This window comes from Colletes latitarsis, chromosome 9 (genome assembly GCF_051014445.1).
Source record: "Colletes latitarsis isolate SP2378_abdomen chromosome 9, iyColLati1, whole genome shotgun sequence".
NCBI lineage: Eukaryota > Metazoa > Arthropoda > Insecta > Hymenoptera > Colletidae > Colletes > Colletes latitarsis.
This window is the reverse complement of record NC_135142.1, coordinates 24,908,413-24,934,388: the sequence shown is the minus strand read 5'-3', so window position 1 is coordinate 24,934,388 and position 25,976 is coordinate 24,908,413. Positions and strand designations below refer to the sequence as shown.

Sequence of the window (25,976 nt, the reverse complement as noted above, 5' to 3'; positions counted from 1 at the left end):
ATACCTCGGCTGTGCTTTTATCTCTAAAACTTTTATCGCTTCCTGTCGCGTCACATTCTTGAATTATTGCAGGAGCAGCGAGCCATCGGCGAAAGACAAGGCCCGTCGCCATCTCGTGCACGCCCGGACTGACTGATATTCGCGAGCTTTATCGCGACAGATCCCATCGTCTCGTCCATTCGAAATTTCAACACGATCTGAAGACAACGGCAGAAGATAATAGGCAGAGATCCCGAGGGAAAGATATTAATTGCAACGAATGTCTTCCTGCACGATATCCCGACGCCTCGCTGCGAGTGCATCGAGCGCGGGAACGATGAAATATCGGGCTGCGTAATTATACGAGTAATACGGTGCGCGATTCATTGACGGCTCGCATTAATTCACGACGGTTTAATGCGTTCTAATCTGTTCCCGCGTTGGGCACTGGATATCGCTGGGTCACAGTGTTCGCGAGGCCGCCTGAAAGTGAAATGGAGATCGCTATCTGCGGAACGACCGTCAGATTTATGTAGCCTTTCGCGAAACTTTCGCAAGGAACATGGAACGCATCCACGATGCACGCGTTACGCAAAACGTTCACGTTTTCACGGATTTTCCGAGACGAACCGTTTCGACTTTACACCCGGTTCACACGGAATTTATTCAATCTTCTTAATAACTTTCTTCTTAAATAAACTTATATAAGTTTATTAATTCTTAATAAACTTATACAGGATGTTCGGCTACCACTGGGAAAAATTTTAATAGTGGATTCTAGAGGCCAAAATAAGACGAAAATCAAGAATACCAATTTGTTGATGGTGGCTTCGTTAAGAAGTTATTAAAGTTTAAAGTTCCGCCAATACTGAATTTTTTCCTCGAAAGTGGGTAGGATTTCGGGGGTATGTGTAATGACCAAAAATGATTGTGATTGACCCCCGCAACCAAAAATAAGTTTTTTAGAATGATTTGAAAATTTTTTTTTTCGTCGAAAAATTTATTTTCTTAAAAATTCGTTTATGATTTTTAATAATTTCGTTTGACGTCCTACAGAAAAGTTATCTAATACTTTTTTGTAGGTACCCGTGAGCTCTACTTCAGGAAAAAGTTTCATTGAAATATATTCACAATTGTAGGAGTTATGGCTGTTTGAAAATCGGACCATTTTTATGGAGTTTTTCTCATTTTGCGGGGTCAAGGACCAACTTTTCGAATATTTTTGCGATGTGTACATATTCTCCATCAAAATACGCGTAGTTTGCTTTTTTAAACATTAAAATCGTCCAATCCGTTCAGAACTTATGATGTTTTAAAGATTCGCATGAAAATTCGGGCAGACATTCTTGGCCAGAAATTATATTTTCGGTAAGGAATTTTTTTCTCGAAAATGGTTAGGATTTCGAGGGTATGTGTAATGACCAAAAATGATTGTAATTGACCCTCGCAACCGAAAATAATTTTTTTAGAATGATTTGAAATTTTTGAATTTTGTCGAAAAATTTCACACCTTCTCGAATTTTTTTCTCGAAACGGAGTAGGATTTCGGGGGTATGTCTGTTGACCAAAAATGCTTGCAATTGACCCCAGCAACTAAAAATAATTTTTCCAAGACGATTCGAAAGTCTTTTTTTTCACCCAAAACTTTCACCACTTACTCGAATTCTTTTCTCGAAAATGGGTAGGATTTCGGAAGTATGTGTATTCACCAAAAATGCTTGCAATTGACCCCTGCAAGTAAATATAATTTTTCCAGAACGATTTGAAATTTTTGAATTTAATTGTTAATAACTTTTTAACGAAGCCTCTATCAACAAATTGGTATTCTTGATGTTCGTCTTATTTTGGCCTCTAGAATCTCCCATTAAAATTTTTCCCAGGGGTGGTCGAACCCCCTGTATAATATCAACTTTCAGTGAGTCGATGCAGAAGGCCAACTATGGGTCCTTCTTGACCCTCACTGTTCGCCTTTATACCAAATAAGAACAGACTCTAAAAAAGACGCACATAAGATACAGATTAAAAAGAGGGTTAATTGTAAACTTTTATGTCGCTCAAGAGAACTTGTAATAGGGTTAACAAGAATATTATTATTAATTTCTTCTCACTGTCGCTTTATTGCCGGCCCAAGAATCGCGCGTAATTCGTTTCAAAGGCTGGTTTCCAGGACGACATGGAAAGGTTAGAACGTTTCAGGACGGTTTCACCCCTTAGCATTCTGGTCCACCGCGCGGAGGTCTAGAATTTCCGTGGACCCAATTTCATGCGAGTGAAAAAGACCGTAAAGAGTTCGCGTGGCGAATAACGGGCCACGGGGGCGCGTCAAACGCGGGGAAGAAGAACAGGAAACATCGACGACGGGAAAAGGGGGTTGGAAAAAAAGGAAAAAATCCTGTCCGACAGGGTGACGCGGCAAAGAATATATCGTCGATCTCTTTTTGAGAGCGTAGCAGCCGTGCACAAAGGGTCCTAAACGAGCCTCTCCTAGCGCTCGCGGAATTTCGGGACGTGCGTGCGCGAATCGAAACAAAACCCGGCGCCGTCGACTGTGCTCGCGTCTCCTACGCGGACCGTGCACACAGTCGGGCGTAATTGCCTGGCAGGGAACAAAAGCCCGGTCGCAGGCAGGTGAAAAATACACGCGGAATGGAAAAACTGGCGCGTTTCCAATTCGCGGCCCGATACGGGCTCGCCCTCGGCTTCGTTTTCGTGTAACGAACCGCGGGACGCCTCGTCCTCGAGCTACGCTGCAACCAGAAGTCCCGTCGTTATTCGCCTGAATATCTTTCTGCTCCTTTTCCCACGAGCGAAAGGAATAAACTGCCCCCGATCGATTCGAAAGAATTTATCCGATGACCCGTTAATATTGCACGTTAACACGCTCGATTTCACGTCTCCATAATTCGTACTTAACGAATTTTATTACGCCTTATCGATTCGTGTTGAACAAAAAGAGTCGATATCTCGGTTACTGTCGGTTCTATCGAGAATTTATATGGGACGTAGAAATTCCGGAATTTAGTATGCAATAACTATTGTTATACGTGTCTTTGCTTCGGAAGCGACGGTACGCGTTATATCGAACGTTTTATGGGCTTTCCATAACACCAAGAATTGTATAGCGTTTTGTGTCTATCTTACAGATACGATTCCAGTTGCATCGCTGCAGTTGTTTTTTCCAACCGTGTCACGTAGCTGGGAACGAAATTAACTGAAACTCGCTATCTCTGCCATTCGATCGTTAGGCTGATCTGTTTTTTTTTTACAGGATCCGCGTTCCTCGAACAGAGTGGTTCTCTGGCAGGGGCTTCGGCGACCTCGAGCATTTCTATCTGTGCAAACAAAGGCCGGATTTCAATCGAGAAAATTCGAATCCTAACCCAGATATCGTTCGCCGCAGTCCTTGTTTATCGCGTCTCGATCTTGAGACTGTGGGGAACGAGGAAGCGTAAGGTCGTAGGTCAGCCACGAGCCGAAGAATGTGGGAGCGCTAACGATACTCGGGTTACAGCGGAGCAAAAGTCGCAATGCAGCGTCAAGAGTTCCCAATTCGTGGGGGAGGGTGCTGGAGGATCCGCGAACGGCAGAGGTCGACGACCTCGTATTTTTCCGCGAAACAGTTGGCTTTCCGTTTCGACGTGGAGCGTCCCGTTTGGCACGGTCGTCCAGGAGCCGTGATATCGAGAAATATAGGAGCCGCTGAACCGAACAAAGGAGAGAATCGGAATCGCGTCGTCGGTGACGTATTATATCTGCACGAGCAAAAGTCAAGGGAACAAAGCGACGTGGAAGCTCGCGTAATTGCCGCACGCAACAAAGCCACCGGGAGAAAGATTGGCGAGATTCCAGCCTCGATGTTTCCACGGCGTCGCCGTGACAAGACGCGGACCCCGGGCTCTCCGCGCGTGCACGTAATTACGCTGGGAAAATTGACGCTCCAGTTAGCCGTAACGTCTGCCTGTTTGCCTCGACGTCGGAAAAATTCACCGAAACGTCGCGACAAAAATTTAAACACTCGATTCATCGGTGCTCCGCGCGAAAATGTAATTAAACCGAACGAGGCGATAATTATTCCCCGTTCCAATACGAGGATTCCGATCGAATTTTTCGTTCTACCATTTCTAAATTTGATATTTATCAATATTGATATCTATTAAAAACCAAAAGTCCACGACTCTGAAAAAAATATTTATGGAATGGACTCGGAGTTCACTGTGTTTTAATTCTATTTACCTAGTAAATTAAATAAGTAGGGGCTCCAAAGGGGAGTCTCGCGAGGGCCGAAACGCAAACCATAATTTATCGTAATATCCATTTGCCTCTAATACTCTTAACGCTCGCGTGTTAAATATTGCTGACTAAAGGTGGTTAACACTTAATCTGCTTACTGAAATATTCAATGTTATTACGGACTATAAACTGATCCGACCAAACACTGCCACGAATTGAACAAAGTACCATGCACCGACAGCGACGTAGAATTTCGCGAAGCAAACAAGCACAATTGAACTCAAACACTGAATGCCCACGATTATGGTTGCCATTGTACAGCGCCGAACTGTATATCGCATGAAATTGACTGTTAACAAATATTTGTTCAGCGTAGCTGGTTTAACGTAAATAATTATAAGCGATACTATTCGTTATCTACAGTCGAGTGGATTTAAAACATTTGATAATTACACGTTCTGGAGATTTTGTTCCGCCGGGCGATAGCCGGAACGCTTTCATTAACCATCGTAAATTCAATGTATTAACGACTGCGACGGGGGATGTTGGGAAGCCATTAAGCGAGCAAATAAAATCAGTCGCAGATAAACAGCGGGACTGCGATAATTAATGAATTATCGTATAAAACGCGTTACGTGGAATCACTTACGGATACGTTGATCATCGATCACGGTAAAACGATTCAGTCACACGATGTAGTCGACTCACCTGTAAGCAGACGAATAAACGTGTTAGTATGTAATCAAAAGTTTTTCGATAAGTTACGATATTTTAAATCTAATAAATTCACTCTCATGGTTCACGGGGTGGCTCGAAACCAGTGTACCAAAAAAATTCAGGATCAGTGATCGAGACTAATTCCTCGAGGAGCGCAGCGGAAGGCAGGAAGGCTCGAAATCGAAACAGTAACGCCGAAGAAGAATGACGGGGTTAAGAACGCGCGAGGGAGGAAGACGCACGGTCGATGGCGTAAGGAAATTCAGGAGGGGTGGTTCGCGGAGCCAGTCTCTTGGCGTCTCGATTAATCGTCGCTTCCATCCGAACGGGCCTTCAGGAGCAACGTTCAGCGCGGAGATCCCCCTTGACGCGTCTGCGATTGAGACGTCTCCACCCCTTACCCAGGATCGCACGTTAAACCGACCTAATCCACCCTTCTCGGCTACGGGAGTGGTGTACGCGCGCTCATGCGGTCCGCCCTGGAGAAATCTTACGGCTGCTTCTCACGAGTCGGCGGATAGCCAATTCCACGGACGTACCGTAGCTTTATTCAAAAAAGAAAAAAAGCTTCCCCGCCGAGGCAGAGTTATTTGCCAGCCGGGGGATGATTTAACGGGGCGCCTGGAGGGAGCTTTCGATGACCGGTTAGTTTTTCGAGAACGTTAACTGTAATATCTTCCAACGAATTACGTTTCGGAGAATTAACTGCAGGGCCAGGGATCGTCTTATTGGATACTCCTGCAGCCATTGCTCGTTATTTCTTTAATTGTGATTTATCATCGAGGAGTGAAAATAGATTTTGATGGTGCATTATTCGTTTGATTAATGAACTGCATTTTATTTTTCAATGCCCGTTGAATACATTTTTCGTTTCCTGCATTCGTCGCTAGATTGTTATTAATACTATTGTAAATTTTGTCGAATGTCAATTTTAGTTTTTGTAGCGTTTACTCGGAGGTTCCGGGATATGGAATTAATCGTTCGACATATTTGAAGCATGGTTGCACGCGTTTCAATCTAACAACGAATGGGTTTACGCACGTTAGCTGCCAGCGAACCGTGACGAATCTCTAAATCTTCATTACCCCCTAAATATTACCCAATAACGCCGTTGCTAGAATTCCACGCGCACCTAGTTCAAGTACATCGACTAATTTCGCATGAATAGGTTGTCTAAGCGTCGCAGAATGTTAATTGTTTTATAACGTAAAGAAAGACGAGAAAGTTTCCCACGGAGTTGGTGCAAACTATTAAAGACACTATGGAATAAATATCGTTTCAAGGTTTGGAAGATTCGAGAAATTTCATCAAAATAGCAAATAGAACAATAGGTTGATTAAGAACGTACGAATTAAAACGCTGAAGTTTGCAAGACAGGTCCAAATTTCCCGAAGGAAAACATTAAACGAATTTGTAGAATAGTGTTTCTTGAATAAATTCTTGTAAAAGTCCTTTTCTGCAATTTATGATTCAGTTTTATCCCACAATTTACAGCAAAAATTATAGTAGCTGGTATAGTAAATGATTCTTTCCTTTCATCATTGCAATATATTTCCTAATTAAAGACCATTGTAACGAAAAAAATAAAAAATAAAATAGTTTTTCTTTATCAATAACGCGACAAGGTTTCAGAGTTGTAAAATAGAAGACACGTATCAGAACTTCCGATTAAATGGTAAAATCTCTATTCAATTTTCAATAACAATACTCGTCGATACAAATGAAAGTTACTGAATTTCATGTGTAAGAGAATTTCTGATAATTTAGGCGCTATTATTCAAACGCTACGGCGATAGAGAAATTATTTGTTCCTGCTTCTACATTCGCCAAAGTTATTGACAGTATTGTAACGTGGAATAATGTGTTGATGGGTCGATTGGATGATGAGTGACGGATGAATAGATGGATAGACAGAATGCGCGAATGAATGAAAGCTTCCTTCGCATTGTTTACGATGTAACATAATCAAATTCACTCCGCGCTTATTGGTCCACACGGATGCTTATACCTTCCTACATTTTACCATTCTCTGCAGATATCAGGACAAATAAAATTTTGCAAAAATGTATACAAGGTTTCTATAAACCATCCCTCTTCCTAACCCATATTTTAGATATTCGACTCGATTTAAATGGACCACCCAGCGTATGTAGACACTCGTGTATTTTCTTTATTGTCTAGCAAAAATGATATGCGAGTAAATAAATAAAACATCAGCGATGAAATGCATTTTTGCCGCGGAGTCGGTCGAGGGTTAAACAAGTAACCTTGGCCAGAGGAGGGAAACTTTTCTTCGCCGCGGAGAAATCCCATGGAAGAAAGTTTCACCTCCTAAATCCCGTCTCTCCGGGGTGTCATTTAATCGATCCTACCGATGTCTGGAACGTACTCGAGCTTCCACAAGCCACTCTTCCCTCGCAGGAGAGGTATTCTCTCCACGGTGATTGTAAGACACTTCAGCCGTGCCAGAAGTAAACGTAAAGGCAGCCCTCGACTTCCTAGAATTAAACACGACTTCACCGTTGAACGCCGTGACTCGGATTAAACGCGATACGACCCGAAAAGACTGGCATTCCCCATGGAAGATGTCCTTGTTTAATTGGACCGTTCTTCAAAAGTGCTTTTCGAAGATCTACGATGCTATTGTAAATCAATTCGAATGAAATTCTTTGAAACAAGAGAAAAATGTGGCAAGATGAAACTGAGTACTTATACAGGGTGTTCGACCACCCCTGGGAACAATTTTAATGAGGGATTCTAGAGGCCAAAATAAGACGAAAATCAAGAACACCAATTTGTTGATGAAGGCTTCGTTAAACAGTTGTTAACGTTTAAAGTTTCGACCGTACTGAATTTTTTTCTAGCAAGTGGGTAGGATTTCGGGGGTATGTCTATTCACCAAAAATGATTGTAATTGACCCTCGAAACTGAAAATAATTTTTCCAGAACGATTTGAAATTTTTGAAGTTAATAACTTTTTAACGAAGCCTCCATCAACAAATTGGTATTCTTGATGTTCGTCTCATTTTGGCCTCTAGAATCCCTCATTAAAATTTTTCCCAGGGGTGGTCGAACCCCCTGTATAAAGTGAAATATGCGTATGTAAGAATTAATATTTGGAAGATTGTGTTTTCGTAATATCGATGCAATCTCTGGTAGACCTAATGAAAAGCTTGCGACGATTCTCGTGTAATTTCTGTCGCGAGACCGGGTAGACAAACTTTGGGAATAGTTTATAAACGAAACGTTGGTTCGTTTCGTGACTAGACTTATTTCCAGAAATAACACCGACGATTGAACTCAAAGCACCTTTGAACCAAAGGTACGTACAACTGCTCGACGGTGTAGGTGATTTGTGCCCGAAGAAACGTTTTCCCCTTCGCGAACTCGCAAGCCCGTGAACTCGCAAACTTGTTAGTTCTGCTCTGCGGACTTCTACTGTCTCAAGTTTGCACGCACAACATTGACAAATCGCGGAACTATCAACGAAGGAGGAAGGAACCATTGAGAATACATTCAAATTTCGAGACGTCCTTTCGCATATTAGACAGATGGTTCGAACGATCCTTCGTTGGTCCGCGTTCAGAAATATTCGGATTCTCGCGGGCAACTGATTTTTCACATAAATTGATTTAACAAGAAGAGCTATTTGCATAGATTCCGAAGGATCTAATCAGAAAACCGAGCCAGTATTCTTGGAAAAGGAAACTCGAGCGTTGAAATACGAAGGGTAGAAATGTAGTGACTCTTTTTCCAGACGCCCACTCAATTTTCCGAGGCTTAACCTGACGAGGACCGCACTATAAAGGTCGACAACGTTTACGAAATATATTGCTCGAATAGACCACAATGTTAAATATATTTACGTTTTACGAAGAGCAACAATTATCTAATTCTTTCATCTATAAAATCCAGTCTTTATACGTTATTTACAACTTTTAGTCCCAGTTTGTAACTCTTAACGCGTCCAAACAATAATCATGGGTATTTAGATTTTCAAAAGTCAATAGTTCTTTGATCGACTTCACCCGTCGCAAATAACTCGAACGAAACTGTCAAAAAGTAGCGTCGAGACAGCCCCGGAGGAACGAAGAGGAAGCTGCGGCGCTTTCCCAGACGTTCGCTCAATTTTCTGAGGCTTAACCGGCCCGGTGTTTCTTCGCTTTAGCCCCCGATCGAGACGTGAGACGCAAAGATCGCTCGTTTTCCTCGTTTAGTTCGCGCACCAAGTATTTCCAAGCGATGGAAGAGGACGGGACGCCCGCGGAAATGGGCGGCGGGGCCCAAACGTAACGCTCCAATTCGTTTTATCCGGACGCTCCATCGATTACTCGGTATTTTCTGGAGATTAGTTCCCGGGATGGAGTTCCCCTCGTTTTGTCGTCTCTGACGGCCGCTTCTCCTTTTTTTCTCGCGGAAAATCATTCCCCTGCTCGAGTTACACAAAGCTGGATACTTGGAAAATGCGTCGCCCCCCCCTAAATGATTTTCAAATTGGAAACAATATCGAATTTCATTGTTGAAACTTTGTACGAATCGAAGAATCGACGTTGAAACAATTCATCAAAGATAGGGAATATTCAAAGAGTCTGATTTTCCTTGCATATTCATGTTCGATTGAAGGTAAATGCAGATTCGCCAATCTTACTAGCTCATGGTCGAGCGTGAGAAACTCTTAATCAGGTTTAATTTAAAAATATCGCGTTTTCCTTTATTTTACAAGTTAAAGCAAACTTGCTACTGACTTTGACTTTGTGTTAGTATAGACCCAGCTCTTGTCACTCCAGTCGATTCGTAAACTTCTGCCCCCCACTCAGTGGGTCACTTACTCTTATAATAATATGTAACTTACTTGGAAGCACTACTTAGAGGTAAGAGCATGACTGACGAACGTCGAGCAGTTAAGCGCGAAGATAAAGGACGCCAGGAAACGTTAATGCATCCCGTCGCCGGATATGCTTGTTTATTTTAGATTGATGCATGCTAATGTATTCTCTAACAGAGACAAGCTAATTATTCGCGATCCAGCGCATTCAAGTTTACGCTCTTGATCCATCGCTAACTCCAATTTAACTTATTGCTGGCAAACATCTTCGCGAATAGAAAAGATAGAGAAACGGTTTCGATCGAAAGTGTAGAGCGTGGGCCATCGATGGTTGCCTTAACGATCGATCCCACGGATTAGTCGCTAGCAGTTGCGAGTATGTACCTTAAACTCCTGAACAGCGAGAAAGTGTATTAAACAATTCGATTCAGGAAGAGCGGATTAAACGACTTAAGAGAAGCGTCATCGGGGCTCAACCGAGAGAGAAATATCATCAGGTCTCTCAACTCGTGCAGAAATATCGCCAGAAGCCAGCCAATATCAACAAAATAGAAGCGGCAATGGAATACTCTGCCGCCCTCGCAGATCAACACTCTAGCACAACTAACTACCACACAGATTTGTCCGCGCACGTACGCGGAACACACGTACAAACGATCCAATACATTACGAGCCATCGAACTCTAGCAGCCTCTGTGTGTCAGCATGCTCGATGAATGGGACGCCGCGAAAAGTCGGACGAAAAGGGGGTGAAAGGTTGAGGAATTCAATGCTACCCTCTTCGTATTAAAGCAGATATCTTTCCACGCGACATGTCAATATCCCGCGAAACGTTTACTTCGTAGCTTCCCCGACGCGAACCTTACAGAAAAGGAATTTAACGTAGACAAAGCGTGGACAATTTAAAAATCTCTTACTATGGACGCATTGATCGTTCGGAAAATAATATATATAAATAGAGTTAGTCTTTAAAAATAGGGAGTGCAAGAGAGGATAATATAAATATATTTTTCTATTAATATATTAATGGACCAAGCTTAACGATTGTAAGAGTGACGGTGCAGAAATTTTCTTTTGTTCCTCGAGGGGTGATGCGGCTGTCGGAAAGTTTGGAAACCACTTCGGCAGACGCAGCAGAATTCGGCGCAGGAGAATCGCCAGATGCGATCGCAATTACGTTGGAAATGGTCAATTTTCATGATGACCCCATTACGGCAATTTCGCGAAGCCTCGGGGCCATTATATTGGCGCTGTTCAATGCTGACGATATAAGATCGCCTCGCATGCGAGCCGTAACAATGTATCTTCATCAACACCGCGCGGTCGAGTGAAAGGGGCACAGATAAGTGGCGTTGCAAATGCTATCTATCAGGTTGGACACTAAGATTCGCAGGTTCGTTTCCTGACTCGAACAGAACCGTGATCACGGGAATCCACGTTCACAGATATCGGTGCAGTTCCTGGTTAGGCATATCAAATTTAGGAAAATATTTCACAAATTAAATTTAATGGGAACTCCATGGATCATTGTGTCAAGAGAATATGCAATTTAAGGAACACGTAAGATCATAAAAACTGTGGGGGTTTGTTTACTCAACCTTTCATTTGGATCTTTAGTAAATGTGGTTTAATCATTTTTAATATTATTTATGTTTCTTCTACGAGGGAAGGAGATGAATCTTATCAGTTTATTCCGGTTCGTCGACTGGTATTTACGTGCGTCCCGGGTATGTGATAAATTCAGTGGCTCGCTACGGGCGCGCGCGGTCTCAAATTAAATTGGAAGTCGAGGGATTAACTTGCGTCTGATCCTCCTATCTTTCATCCTAACGCGTATCGATTTCCCATAAACATTGTCGCGCCAAGGCAATCTATCGATCGTTCGATTTTAAGCCGGTCGATCATCCCAGGTGCACGGAACAACACGACGACCGTCCGTACAAACATACATTACAGCTACTTCAACGACCGGGTCCAAGATCTCGGGTAAAAGGTTCCCCGTTGCTCTTCGAGTTTCCGAAAGGACTGTAACTGGAAGCGCACTCGTTACACGGGAAAGCTTCTGTACACAAGATCAGGTCGCACGAATAACTCCGCTTCATCTTCGTCCCTCTAACACCCTCCAGGGAATGAGCCGCCACCGTAGAAACCTTTGAGGTGTTACGGAGGAAGTCTTGTCTCGTTTCGAGCTACGCTTCGCCAAAACTTTCGATGGATCTCGGTTACCTAACGGCCCGTCCGCCGTTTCCTACATTAACTGCAATTTCGATCGAGCCAGCCGAGTCGATACCTCGATCCATCCAAATTATTAACAAGTCGAAGGACAAAATACTCATCTGCACTTTCGTTGTGCAAAATTTTGAATTTGAATATTCCTATCCAGATGAAATATTTTATGAATTCCAACTCGACGAAGTCCAATCGTTCTTGTGCAATAAATTACTCGACTGAACTAGCTATTGACATGCATAATATGGACACAACTCTGTTCGAATTTAATTTACAGTAACACAAACTGAATTAACCAACCCAAGGAATAAAATTACGAAGCATTTTTAAATTTCGCGAGGAAAAAGATCACGAAATTGCGTTCAAGCTGCTAGTCGTTCATATTGAGAACAATTCTTGGAGTACAAATGGTTAATAGAAACTCTAATTGGAAAATTTACTTTGACGGAGTTGTAAATGAACGATATGAAGTCACGTTGGATTTTTAATCGTCTGATCTTATGATTTCTTATAGGCTGTTTAGGATCGTGCAAATTGAAAAAAATTCTATTTAAAGTTACAGACGAAGTTTACGCAACGCTGTGTTTCATAATAAATCTCGCTAAAAAAATAGTCAGCTTTGAAAAATATTCTGGCGTCGAATTTATGGAATAATTCGTTTAAGAGCCCCCGGGGTTTCGTGGCCAATTTGTTTACGGGCGGAGCGCAGACTACCCCCTACAAAGGGCACGGGGAAAATGTAATCAACTTTACGAGCAGATGACTCGATTGTATTTTAATTCAATTCCTGTATGCTCAACTTAATTACATTAAGTTCCGGTGGCGAACGTCCCTGGACAGAGGATATTACTCCCTGTGTAAACGTATTCTTGAAGATAGTACATTCAAAAATTAAAATCATAGCCATTTCTACCTCACGTTCAATTTTATGACGTAAAACAGAAATTTATTTTATTTTACTTGCTTCTCTTATTTGAAATTATCGAACGCTACTCCTCAGTCTGGCCTCGAAGCTAACACAAATAATGAAGGGAATAAGCGTTGTGCAAAATGCCAAAGAATCTTAAAAGGAACATTAAAAGGAGGCCTGTAATTTAAAAGAAAGATTGAATTTTTAACTAGAGTGGCAGTGGCGTAATCGATGAAGAGACGTTGTCTAACGAAGGAACGGTCCAAGTTAGGGCCCCCTTAACCCTGTTCTCACCAGCGTGGAACACAAAGTGATACCGTAAGGATCGTTTGATCTCTTTAGAAAGTTAATGGTACGCAAAGGGAACGGGAGATCACGTGCCATTAAGGTCGTAGCTGCGCTGGCGATCGGCCCACTTTCGGACCGGAGCCGAGCGTTCACCGAGAAGAGAAATCGATGTACACCTCTCGATACAGACGATATATGAACCGCGTCGCGCGACCCGCGGGAACCGAGTAAACGGGAATGTCGGACGCGCGAAGTTCTGGCCATCGAAAGTTAGATTACTTTCGCGCGGCTCGGGTCATCTAACGCGACGAAAAATAAGAAAAGACGAGGCGCGAACGCGGTTGTAAGGCTTTGAGACGCGAAAGGACTGCAGGAATGTTCGTAGGGACTGGCTGGAAACGGAGAGGACGGAAAAAACTTTGCTGAGAAAGGAGCTTCGTGATCGTCGAGACACTGGGAACTAACTTCGCGTATTTGGAGGAGCAGGTATAATGTGAACGACTCGAGATACGACGGGAGAGGAAGCTTATCAACGCTCGCGAAATTCGTTGCCGTGAAAATGAAAATACTCAGCGGCCACCGGTTATCGTCTATGTTTGCACGAAGAAAAATTCAACGTTTTTACGAACTTCTTTTGGGACTTTTGCTCGTTACCTTTTCCGTGTATGAATTGCAACAAGATTCCCTGGGCAGTGACCGCAAGAAAAGCGAACGATTCGACGTAAAATTACTCTACGGAGATTCCCTGTATTTTAACAGCACCGTGGAGAAAATTGCCAGCTCCCGTAATTGAACGAGCTCGTGACCAGCGATTTCCGGTCCAACAACTACCACGGTTATGACGGTCACCGTTCGAAAGACACGCGCGACACGGTTTTTGTCGCGTGGACGAGCCGATACTCGAGCCTCGTTAACTTCCATAAGCTCGGAATAAAGTCGTTTTCGAAAAGAGTATTCGTCGTTACTTTGAAACGTAACCGCGCTGAAATAATTGTTTTGTACACCGTCGTTGTCTGCGAACTTTTTAAGCTACTCGTTCCACCGGTTTAATAACACTTTTTATTTTCGATTCTATTTTCGTGGAAACACTTTCCCAGCAATCAATGAAACTTCCCTTTGTCGGTTAATTGCAGAATCTGGGAATACGTTCTACGTTCCTACAATTCTCAGAGGAACTGTGTGGAGAAATCGAGAGTGCTTGACGTATTTCCAACCGGATATCGATGGAAGATCATCCTGTACAATCGAAGGTACAAGAGATCCTGGAGATGTTGAGTCTTGTTAGTCCCGTGATTTTCTGAACTGGAGATTCGTGGCACGGATGAAGACGATAGTACCAATCAACGTTTCTTGGCCCGTCTACCTATCGGGACACGAAGAGACTTCGTTTCGATACAGGTGGGATCTCTTCTGGTACTTCGAAATGTATATATTCCTAGCCCTTATGTGCGACGAGAATAAATAAACTGTGTGTCGGTAAAAATACATTCTCGAGACCCGCGTGAAAGAAAAGATTGTCACCTAAATGATGCTTATTTATTGCAGAGATACGCCCATATAGTTTTCACGAAGTGACCGTCTCATAACCGAAACGAAAGCGGAGAATTGCTCCCCGGCGTATGGAATTTTTATTATTGCCTACGATAACCGTCGGTGGACCAGGTTTTCTACGAATTTCCACTAGTGTCGTTAAATTATTCCATCGTTTGACGCAGACCGCGCACACGCCCAGACCTTTTTCGCTCGCGAAAATATTCCAATTGTTGGAGAACTGCGAGCCATTCGGCGACAAAAATTCTTGCAATTATTTTTCTGCGCAATTCTCCGAGATCATTCCCACTCTTTCCGTTTGTTAAATCTCGGAGACCAAAAATAACAGCTATTTGTTACATTTTCAATTCGGGTTACGAGTAATTATAAATGATTAAGATTTCTTTTTATTACCAGTAGCCATTATCGAAGATGAGAATTTTATTTTGACTATCGATAACCAATGTCGACGGTGAAAAATTGTTGTGGTTACTTTCCACCATCGATTTTTAGTAATATTACTGACAATTAATATCCATCAACGACGGAAAATTAATTATTGGATTCGTGTATTTCAACAACCAGAAAAATGTATGAAACAAAGAATAAAATAAAAGATACCATAGTTCAAGTCTTTTATTCGATACTTGTGGATATTAATAATTAACGAGTAAAATCTGCATTTAGTTTGACAAATCGTCAAAAATTCACGGACAATAATCGAGGTTAGTATCGTTGGTACGTATGCTCTCATTCTTATATTCTACATTTTCTCGCGAAACAATCTATCTCGAGAAGTGAACTTTGACATTGGTAAACAGCGCTGTCAGCTGCTAATATCGAAAGTAATTTCATAGTATGATTCATATTCTTCATCGAATCATTCGACATAAAATTACCATGCGTAAAGTTCTGGAAAAGTAACATCAACTCGATTAGAAATATTTTAAAAGAGAATTAATTACCCAGATAATTTTGCACGGCTGACCATTGACTCGCGTGGAATTCAATATACCAAATATTAAAATTTTAAACGATAAGATCTTGTACATAATCGAAGGTTTAGATAACTAATATATTATGTATAAAATCATCGGAATACCACGGATTTCGATATCATTCGTAACAGTGTCAATAATAAATCTCTGTGTAAGAATGACGGGGCGATTCTGGCGCGTCGATGAGACATTGAAAGAGATCGAGGGTTCTCTTTTCGTTTCACAATCGGCCGTGAATGAAGGATCGTCGAGTGCCAGGGACCGAAGAGCGTTTGCTCTACTAGCAAACGAATTCACCCCGGCTGAGCCCGCCATCGATAAAGATTCATTCGAGCCTTTCTTGTCGAACGAGGTTTCATCGTTTTCCTTGGACGTCCAATCGAATCCTTCTTACGGGGCAGAAAGGACGTTTAAGCAGGGGACACTTATCAACGTCGCGTCACAAACGTCAAAAAACCGGAGGGTTATATTTCCGAATACAGATTTTCAGCGTCGTCTTTCTGTTTCGGTATCGAAGGAATACAGAACGTGGGGCGTACCTCGATTTCTCGATGCAATTCCATCTCGATGAAAATGGCACGAGAAAATGTGAAAGTAGCTCCGAGAATCGGAGAATCTGACATTCAATGAAATTTTCTAACATTTGCGAAACATTCCTCCGATTTTTACGAACCTTCGTAAATTTATGGAGCAATTAGAAGCGATAGAAACTTATTTTTTTAATCAGTTAATTAGAAGAATTTAATTGTTGCAATTTCCACAAGATGCATAGTCTATAGTATACCACGTTTCAGCGAAGTAATTAAGGACACTCGATCAAACGTGACGCAAAATCGTGCAAAATTCCACTTTACGGGGTTATTTCGAATCGCTGAGGTCGTCGGGATCCCCTGGCCTCGGTTCATCTAGGAACAAACTCAGTCTTCCAAGCGAATTTGCGTAGATGCAAGAAGGAGTGGAACAAGTTATTTCTTCGAGGTACGTGAGCGCTCGAAAATTTCGTGACCGTCGTTCTCATGCTTCCGCGACGATAGACTCGAAATGATATCAGCGCGGATCGTCCGAGTTCCGTTCAGACAATAGCAATCGAACCAGATGTCGGAATTTTTCAAGCTGTTGCCCGACTTTGTACTCCCATTTCACGGATCGTTCTCCGCCGTGTCTCGACGAAACATCGAAACGGGTCAAGGATCGTCGTCGCTGGGTCCGATCAGGAATCCTGGTGAACTTCCTGGTTCCATCGCGGGGGATCCCAGATGCTCCAACTTCCCTCGCATCGACGATCCGACCTATCGAATTCTCATCCCACAGTTTGCCGCGCCGAACTTCGAGGCGATTGCAAACCTAACAACGGAGCCTTTCTTCCGCGAGCACGAACGAATTTTGCATGAATCGCGAAGCAACGGAACGACCACTTCAGACCGCCCCCGATGGTTTTTGATTCGCGTTAAATACGGTCCCGTTCCTCGCGATCGTGCTTATCGACGCAACTTCGTTTCCCTCCTCATCCGGACGAAGTTCGTTGGAAAATTGAGTTCCGTTAGCAATGACTTCGAACGCCGATGAAACCGATGGAATTCTAATAAAATTTACCCGATCCGATTTGGATCAATGTAGGCGAACTGCTTCTCGAGAAGATTCTGCTTCTGAATTACGTACGTTTCCCCCCTCGAACTTAATAAGACCGGGGCTGATATTAAAACATAGGCGCGCGTCATCGCTATGCTTTATGCTTGAAATTTTAAGCCACGCGGTGTGTCAGTTGTATTCGCGGTTCAAGATTTCGTTTTAAACGCGAGGCAAATTGGGCGTTTGTCCGAGAATCGAATAAACTTTCTAAAGAACTGCAACAAAGAACCCTGGTACGACCCGAGACAATGAACGGAACAAAAACTATGCAAATTGCCTTAACTCGATTCCTCGGGAGCTTGAAAATAAAAACTCGAAAAATGAAATTCAACTCGGAACAGACGTGTATTTAAATTCTTATATTATAATAATTTTTGCTTCATCTTTTATATTGATAGGCTGGAGATGGCTAGAACCAAAGTAAGAAGGTTTCGAATTAAATTTAAATTCCAAAATTCTGTCAAGATCGAGTAAAAAACACATAGCGTAGCTTCGAATTGAAGAACCTTCTCTTATCTCAGTCTCTCGTGTCATCGAAATTTCCACAGCTGTCAGACACAGCACGAATGGAATATCATGATTATCTAGCCTGAAATAAGGAGTCCATTAAGGAATAAGCTGGTCCAACGTTGACGGAACGTCATTGGGCTCTCATCCTCGAGGCAGCTCCAAACACCGCAAGATTTTACAGGGTACACCGTGTTCTTGTTCCCTGACGAGGCCTGAACACGCCATTATCGTTAAATCGCGGCGTTTTCGCAGAGCTTGACGCACGATAAGTGTTAACTGCGATCTACGAGCGTGTTTCGCTCGAGAAAGATCGCTTCCATGTTGTAGTAGCCGTCGGTTTATCAGACCCGCGATTACAGCCAGGGTTGGGCCGTAATAAATCGACGTCTCGGTCGATCCCACGCGAGAAAAATGATCGAGACGATCTGCTGAAGGCACCCTACTTTGTATGAAGCTTTTTTTACCAATCTTCTCTTTTCCAATTACTTCGAGTGCCACTAACAACGCGAAACAGCTTTTGGAATATTGTGCTGTATCGACATCGTGTTAAGCAAAATTTAGAAATAATACAAAGTTATAATGGACGATCATAATAAATTTTTAAATAACAGTTACTGTAGTTTTTCGTACCAAATTCCCGAAAATAATCCCCATTACGAATCGTCCAAGCGCAAAACTCTCCATAAATTTGTTTAACTGTATGTTTTCTCTTTTTTTTCCTGTTACATCTGCTTTCATCTTCAGCAAAGTCAAGCGCCCTTTGCCGGAGCCAACTTCGAATCTTTTCAGAAAATTCTGCTGAATTTTTTGTTCCGACATCGAGTTGGAGCCGATTAAGAGCACTCGAAGCGGAAGTTTATTGAAAGAGACTTTCCAACTCAGAGTTTCTTTTCATCGACAGAAGAAGGCCGCAAGTTAAAAATTGTTCTTCTATTTCAAAGCACTCCGCGTACGACTCCTGCTACGATGGAGATCTAGTCCACATAAAAGGACAATGCTCAAAACTGATCATTTTTAATACAGGGTGGAAAAGACAAATTTTTGAATCAGAATAATTTTTCGAACTGATCGAATTCATATTAGTCGTTTCAAGTAACTGCTAATCCCAAGCACGCGTGCCCTGTAATAATATTTTCCTTCGCGCTAGTATCTGAAGCAGTTATTTTCCAATATTGCCAGCGGTCGCTTCTGTACGAACAGTGTAACAGTTGCTGTTCCTCTATAGCAACAGTTTTATGATTTCTTCGTTCATTAAACCCCCCGCAGACTTTCTCAACAGATTCCCTAATGGATTGCTTCAGAAAAAAAAAAAATGATATTACGGAGAAGTCGTGCATCACGCATATTAACAAGGCGATTTGTATACTTAAACGATTTTAATAAAACAAGAGCAAGGAGTAATTTTTCTTCAAATTCTGGTGCATTCTTCGCGTTAAATAAAGATGTATTATTTTGTTCGATCCAGAAGTGGAAGACGCGTCGATAATTGGTACTTGAACGTCACCGAAAACGTATCTTCTCGCTTCCAGGGTTCCCAGCGATGCGCGGAGGATCCCGTACGACTATACATATTTCGTTAAACGCACACCTGAACGCGATTTCCATACAATTTATCATGGACGGCCGCTTTATCTCGATCCGAGACGTCGCCGCGATAACATCCAGCTCTCCAGGCACAACTTATTTCTCCTGTCGAGGCGCTACAGCTCGAAAGAAAATAACGAATCCGTTCCTCGACCCATTTTCTCCGTTTCTTCGCGGCTCCCGCCGACGTTCTCTTCTTTTTCAGCCGGAGTCCCTCGACTCTCGAGGCCGTGTCTATTCTTCCGACTCTCGACCGAGCGCGTGCCAAAGAAGATTCAAGGAAATCTCGACGGTCTTGCCGTTCTCACCTTGGTATCCCTCTTCAACGCCGACGGGAAAAAGTAAACGAGAAAAACACGACTGGCGAGAGACCAGCGCTCGAAAGCGAGAGAGAATAAAATAGCGTTCGGAGGTAGGGCACGCGGGGACGGGGCTCTTGAAATTATTAATTTCGATTCCACGACTCGCCGGCAGGCGACGCGAATTTTTCGATGCAATTATACCGGCTCTCGACGAACTTCCGTCCACTCGGCCGTGAAATATTTGCCCGGTCTCGAGACTCGTCGTCTGGCCCCGCGTTGGCGTATTCTACTGCCGCGTTCAACCAGACAGAATTATGGCTGTTTCGCGCCGATACTCCACCGTGCAACTCGCGCGAATTAACCCTTCGCCTCTCGCGCGCGCGACTTTTTTATTCGACCACGTGACATCAAACAATTGATCGCTTACACGATCTGGTACGCGTGGTTCCAACGTTCCGCGAAATAACCAAAACCTGGTTTTACGTTACGCCGTAGATTCACATAAATTTTATGTCTACGATCGAGAAGAGTGCAATTTTTTCGTACGAATACGCGTGTACTTATGTTGCGATTGAATAAATTTGAATTCAGACTGTATACATAATGAAAAATTTACTCATTTTTAACTGAACATATGGGTCACGATTCTTTTTACGAAACTAAATTCGTCGTTTATAATCGTGTTGTTTTTTTGAATTAAGTGATGAGTGATAAAATCAATTTTACTTAGTATGTACTTGAATTGTACCAAATTACAGAGAATTGATACATTTGTCTGGCTCGAAATCTTTCAGTCTGATTTCCCCACGTTTCCAGGAAATTTAGCGTTTGATGTTTCGAAAGTTTTCGAGTTGCGCGCGGTGCAGTCACGTAATCGAACACGCTCGTTTCGCGGGAATTTCGAGTCGCGGGTCGACGTACCGCGACAATAAATCAAACCTAACTTTTGCGATGTCCGCCACGAGCTGGAAGTCCACGATACCCTCGTATGCACGCCGAATATGCAATTCGACACGTACGGACGGAGACGCACGTACGCGACAGCCTGCTAACTGTTCTAAACAGCTCTAAAACCGATGCGAATCGCGCGATCGTATTGTCTAACAGCTTATTCCACGAACGGTACGCGAGGCACGCCGTGACGATTTAAATGGAGATCCAATGAAATCTTCGGAATTAAACGCGGCGAGCGTGCCCAGACAGCGATTCAATAACGCTCGTAACTAGTTGATGGAGTCTCGAACTTCGTTTACTGGGTAAGATACGCGTTCGATAGATGAAGCAAATGCTTGGAAATTATAGTTGTTGAGATTGCAACTATTTCAGATCCCATTGCTCCATTAATTTAAAGTTTGAGTTGTAAGAAATGTTATCGTTGGTGACGATGATGGAAGTGTGATCGAATGCGTATCGATGAGCGAATAATTAGGTTGAGGGAGAAGTTGCTTATGATTTTTACGCTTAAATAATAGTTAATACCATATGCTTGTAACTATCCCTGACATCTTTACAGAGAAATCTTTAAAATATTGTGTATACCTGTTTATTCGAAATTCTGTCAATGAAATTTGCCCACGTGTGTTGCAAAAGTTCGAATGTCCTGGACGAGGTGCGAGAAAGTTTAAAATAGCGTTTCCCTTTTTCTGGAAAATGGACAAACGCGCAAGCTGCAGAGCCAATAAATGTTAGATGGAAAGCGACGCATCATAAATTGTTTAGAAGTCACACAAAAGCCGGCGTAAAGCGATCCGCGTCGCTCGGCGCTGTATTTGCTCGCTGTATTTGAATACAGTTCAAATGGAAACCCGATACCGCGTGCGCCACGGGTGCCAGTGGCAAATCCTGGCTGCACCGGGAAGTCAGGGCTCGCGGAGACGACGAAACGGGACACGGAAAATGAACGCGGGGAATTGAGACGACGACGAAGTCGATCAGGAAACGCTACACCGCCGCGGCGCGCTGGATCATCTTTTCCGACGGAGCTCTCGCGAAATATCCAGTTTCCCGCGACCCACGGTATATGAAAATATAATAACCGCGCTAGGGACCGACGGAGTTGAATTTCGCGACGACTGGGGAAGAATCGTCAAACTTCTGCTCCTCGCGGCTGATTGCCTTGGAATTGTATAGAAACGAGTATTGGAGAAAAATTGGATGTATATTAATCTTTCGTGCACGTTTTATAAATTATTAGATACTATTTTTGCGCGTTGAAACGCCTGTTGCCTGACAAATTTTTCGACGAAAAAAAAAAATTTCAAATCATTCTGGAAAAATTATTTTTAGTTGCAGAGGTCAATTACAATCATTTTTGGTCATTACATATACCCCCGAAATCCTATGTACTTTCGAGAAAAAAATTCCTTACTTAAAATGTAATGTGAGGCCAGAAATGCTTCCCTGAAATTTCATGTGAATCTTTAAAATGTCATAACTCCTGAACGGATTGGACGATTTTAATGTTTAAAAAAGCAAACTACGCGTATTTTGACGGAGAATATGTACAAATCGCAAAAATACTCGAAAAGTTGGTCCTTGACCCCGCAAAATGAGGAAAACCCCATAAAAATGGTTCAATTTTCAAACAGCCATAACTCCTACAATAGTGAATATATTTCAATAAAACTTTTTCCTGAAGTAGAGCTCATGGGTACCTACAAAAAAGTATTAGACAACTTTTCTGTAGGACGTCGAACGAAATTACTAAAACTGAAAAAGGAATTTTTAAGAAAAATCGACAGGGGGGCGGGCAGCAAGGTGCCTAAATTTTTCGACGAAATTAAAAAATTTCAAATCGTTCTGAAAAAATTATTTTTGGTTGTGGGGGTCAATTACAATAATTTTTGGTGAATATATATACCCCCGAAATCCTACGCACTTTCGAGGAAAAAATTCGAGAATGTGTGAAATTTTTCGACAAAATTAAAAAATTTCAAATCGTTCTGAAAAAATTATTTTTGGTTGTGGGAGTCGATTACAATCATTTTTGGTGAATATATATACCCCCGAAATCCTACGCACTTTTGAGAAAAAAATTCTTTACCGCAAATATAATGTGTGGCTAGAGTTCTGTGATTATATTCCTCGTTTTTGTCACTTCATATGTAGACATAGTCCAATTATCCGGCACATAAAATTTTAATGGGAGATTCTAGAGTCCAAAATAAGACGAAAATCGAGAATAATTATTTAACTTCCGGGAGCGAGAATATGGTCTCAGCTTATTCGTCTCGGTGCACCATTCGAGCGATGCAGCGTCCTCAAAAGTCCAATATCAACAAGTTTATCTGACTCTCCAGTAGCCGTGCGAAAGACAATCGTTATTCGGTTGAAGCAGTTGTTATATTATTCATTTGTTTGTGTTGGAAAAGAGCACCTCTAGACACCCTATAGGGAACTGATGAAAGTGCTGGCTTTGATCTGGCAACGAGAAGCACCGGTGCCGAATCCTTAATTATTAACTGCCGGTGACCAGTGATCGCCTTTACAAATTAAAATTAAAAATTGAAATTCACTTGCGGAGCAAAGATACGCAATTTTATCAAAATAATGCCTGCAATATCAAAGATTGTTTAATTCTATTGCTACTTTCATCGAATGCTGATGAACTCTGAGCTCTCGAGAAACCAGCCAAGACTGGAAAAGGGGAAAGGTTCCTCCGAACAAGTCGACCGTCGAGAGGTCAACCATGTCGATTCGTACGATCACCCCGCCGTACACTGGAATCGAAGGGACTTTCAATAGCTTCTGCAGCCATAGGGCAAACTTCGTTCCCTCTTCTAATCTCGTAAATGGTGCTTTTATTTCATACTATTTATTCCTTTGTCCCGTCTCGTGTCCCTTCGACACTCCGGGCACGACTTTTCCAACAAAATACTGATTCGACTATCTCCAAAGCCCTCGAAAATCCAGTGCAATATTTCTATACACTCACATGGCAACAAAAACTAAACACAAATTAAACGACACATTGAAAATATTTCACTGTGAAGTATCTGTCTACATTTATATATTCTGTGGAGGGTGGTTTGGCAGTAAGTATATAAGTGCTAAGTAAGTTGTACTAATATTAAAATTAAAGATACTAAATGTTAAAATGAAGCCAAGATAAATTCTACATTCGATAGATAAATGGTCGCACGATAATCTGCTTTCGAAAATAAGTATTCCGTCGAAACGAGGGTTCTCTAAAATTGGAATTCAGACTCCCCCAGCACTTTTGGATCCCTTTCGTTTAATTTTCGTCCCACGGTGAATGCTCGTAAACGGAGCCCAATTAACCGCGTTCGCTGCAGTCGAAACGCAGCGAGTCGGGACGAGCAGGAAATTCGGCACGTTTCGCGAAGATCCGTAGCGGAACAACTTCCTCCGAACATTGCATTACGTCATCGGTGCAGTTTGCCGACAAATATTGCATGCGACTCGCGACGCGATGCAGTTCCGCGTCCGAGGCGGAAGCGCAGTTTCGTGCCAGAAAATCTCGACGAGAGAAAGTCCGAGACGTCGGCCAGAAAGCTCCCTGATAAATAATTTATCGATCCGTAGCCGTGTCACGGACGAGGGGGGAAGAGGGGGGTGGATAAATAATTTATCGAACCGCGAGAAAAATTACTTCGCTCTCGTCGCCCCTTAACTGCCGTCTGAACTTCGTCGGAGTCGTGAATATTCACTGGGCGCACTTACGACTTCCGAGTGATTTATACCAACACCGTTATGCATATTCTTCGACGACTAAGAACGAGAAGTACCGTGTCGCGTCCTGATAAATTTCGTTCGTCCTTAGGACGCTTCGAGACCCTTGGGAGTTCTCACGCCGAAAAATGAACCGCGTTGATTTCGTTTATTACGTATTCTCGAGTGCCTGGAAAATATTTCGCTAATTAATTTCAATTCGCTCGGAGTCGTCGATCGACGATCGACGATCATTTCCCGACGAGGAAAGAGTGAATGGGAAAAAAGCAAATTGAAGGAGCACGAATCGAGGAACAGCGAAGGGATCGATCGAAACACGCCTATTCGATCGTCGACTCCGTAAAACCGTTTTATTAATATTTTACCCGCCCATCCACCGGTCGGTTATCGAAAACAAAAAATAAAAAGGGGGAAAAACCACTGTGACCCGGTATGACTTATACCGGGCGTTCCAGTTAGCTCGACTAAACCGAACGATTCGTTTATTTTTCGCGCATCAGAAAACCATTCGACGAAAAATTCCGACAAGCACGGAATGCTTAATGCCGGGGTTCGATGAGCTCGTTTGATCGCGTCCGTTGGCCCTGGAGGTGTTATTCGTTCGAGAGGGACGAAGAAACAACGCGAGGAACGAGACAGCAACGGAGAAGAGAAGAGTGGAGAATTTAAACGTGGTATATAACAAACGAGGCTTCCGTTGGTATTCTCGTCCGGGATAAATTAATCGACGAAAGAGATATCAGTGGTTTAAAAGGAACGGCTACATGAATTTTGTATAAGAGAAGACACGCTTCTCGCGATACGAGTCGATTCTTATGACTATTAATGGATCATTGACACGCGACCGTGGGTGCTTTCAAGAGAAACGTGTATGCATAATAGAACGATGTTTGAAAGTGATTCTACTGAATTTATATATTTTTTTTTTTCTGAGATATTGTCGAGGGCTGAATTTGTAAGTTGAGATAGAAAATATATCCTCCAAGAAATTCATACATCACTATTTCTCAACCGCGTGTGGGTTTACGATAGATCGATCGTTAGAGCTATTCTCGGAGAAAGTTGGCTAATATTTTCCAGCCGAAATCAAGTCCCTAAAAAACGTATATAAAACTGATTATTAACAATGTTCTTAAAATTGGCGACCATCGACCGTAGCGTAAACCCAGCCATGCGTTCTTAGCCCCTGTGTCAATAACCAAACTGTTCACGGTTGTTTGGTAACTAGGGTACTCGAGCAACTCAAGCGTTCTGTTTGGATAAATCAGATATACACCGATGATTTCGCTCCCGTAGTTTCCTGGAACTCTCCATTGACGTTTTTACGACTAACCACAAACTTTTCTTTCTTAATGGTAGAATACAGGATGTTAAAAAGAGGAATTAAGACCCAAAGAACTCACCGAAAGGAGTAAACAATTTCTAAGAAACATGGGTCTTGAAGTCTTATCTAAGGAAGATTCATTATTCTGTTCTGGATTCACATTATTTCTAAGTCAAATCCGTTCACTTCATACTACAGTACTATGTTATTTTATTGCATTAATCTACGT

General features: G+C 42.5%; 2 protein-coding genes across 4 annotated transcripts in view; both read right to left on the bottom strand.

Annotated features, from left to right (window-relative positions):
- Nucleotides 1-25,976, bottom strand: part of LOC143345509 (uncharacterized) — a 219,690-nt gene that overhangs the window by 108,681 nt on the left and 85,033 nt on the right. The gene's annotated exons all lie outside the window — the stretch shown is intronic.
- Pgant2 (polypeptide N-acetylgalactosaminyltransferase 2) overlaps nucleotides 1-25,976 on the bottom strand; it is a 228,222-nt gene that overhangs the window by 141,980 nt on the left and 60,266 nt on the right. Inside the window, exon 4 of one of the 3 annotated variants that reach the window (XM_076772693.1) lies at nucleotides 4,859-4,917. The exons of 1 other annotated variant lie outside the window; for it this stretch is intronic. The gene's annotated coding sequence lies outside the window, so the exon portion shown is untranslated. Of the gene's footprint in view, nucleotides 1-4,858; nucleotides 5,003-25,976 lie in introns of those variants that run through there. One more of the 3 variants, XM_076772694.1, reaches the window with a different exon arrangement.